Here is a 1,666-nt window from a genome sequence, read left to right as displayed (position 1 = left end):
AGTGACGGTGATTATCTTTGGTTGTTCACCTTGTGAATGAACCCATTGCTGCGCATGTCCGTGTTAACGTCAGAACTCTGCAGCGTGGTGGCGTTAGATACGCACAGGGCCGGGGTGCAATGGATGATGAATCTGACTCCACCTACCTGTTTGAAATGCAGCTCACAGCTTCTTCACACACCCCAATTAATCTTCTCATTGTCCTGAAGCCGGCATACGGTTTGAATTCCCGATCTGCGGGAATGAGAATCCTTTCACTGTCTCGCGTCAGTAAATGTCCCTGAGAACATCTGAGTCAACTCACAGCGCAGTCAGATGAGGGGAAGCTGAAATAGCCCCACATGCTGCTCACGGGCACATTTTATTCTCCCCAACTCAACGCCTCAACCACTGCGGCTCCTGGGAGTGGAAAAGAAACAATCACCAAAACCCAGTCTAAGCTCTGTGAATCTTCAGAAAATCAGCAAACGTTCATCCCTTCGGATTTTCTATCCTGGGCTGACAGGGATGGGTTTTGTCACTCTTTTGTAGGACATTGCAAGTGGATGTTTTGCAAAAAAGCACCACAATGCAATCTGATTAATCAGGACCTGGATGTTTTCGGTCTTTGAATGTAAGTGTTGTGCTCCAGAACTTTGCTGTTCACAGTTTATAATACTTATCTTCCCAGTCCCCTGTATCACTTGTCGAAAATGTTTAATTTGTGTCTTGTAATCCTTTCACTGTCTGCTCATGAGGATAGCGTTTCCGTGTTTTACCTAAATTATCTTGACCTTGCATACCTCAAGCCTCAAGCGAATTTCACGAGAAACCTTGTCCAGTTCAAAAGCCAACTGTTAATGATGGCTCTGTTCCTTGTCACGTGTCCAATTTCAGATCGATGTTGTTAATGTCCCTTCTACTCCTTCAGATCCAGGTTTCGCTCACAGGGCTAGAACAGAACTGTCACCAAATACATTTACCAATCTACGTTCATCCTATCGATTGTATTAGCATCATCAACACTTCTCATCAAAATAACTCGAGAGACTTTCATCACAATTTTCTGTGAACAGTTCTACATTAGCTTTGCTGAATGAACCCCAAATTTCTTGAAGTGGCTCCTTATTTTCGGCCCTGATTATTAATCTCTCTACGCATGGGAATGGATCCTTCCCACCCGCTCTATCTCTCATCAATGTGTTTAGTTCAATTCGATCTCCCATCAGCCTCCTCTGTCCTGATCAAATCCAGGGGAACAGGAACCGTTGGGGCTATGGCGCGGACAGGACAATCCCAATACTCACCTTTCCTGTTAGAACTAATCCATGAGAAAGTTTAGACCACAACTTTGGGCGCGTACTTGTGGCCGAACACTTAAGGTGTTGGCGAAGAGATCCTTTGGGGCTCCCCCGCCCAGGGTGGTAACCTGCTGGCTATGCTTTCTTCGCTGGCGATTTTAAATGAATTCCTGTTGGTTGCATTATCGCTCAAACTTCACAAAACCCGTCTCAATAAAGACCCGTTTTCTCATGTCTGGGAATTGTTTGCCATGCAGGAAACTCGGGTTCTGAACAAACAACGTACCAGACTCACAACGTCAGCTCTGTTTCCCTTTCCACAGATGCTGCTCGACCCGTTGGCTTTCTGCAGTATTCTCTGTGTTTATTAGGCACAAGTGCTGCTT

Source organism: Chiloscyllium punctatum, chromosome 36 (assembly GCF_047496795.1).
Source record: "Chiloscyllium punctatum isolate Juve2018m chromosome 36, sChiPun1.3, whole genome shotgun sequence".
Taxonomy (NCBI): Eukaryota; Metazoa; Chordata; class Chondrichthyes; order Orectolobiformes; family Hemiscylliidae; genus Chiloscyllium; species Chiloscyllium punctatum.
This window is presented reverse-complemented; position numbering follows the sequence as displayed.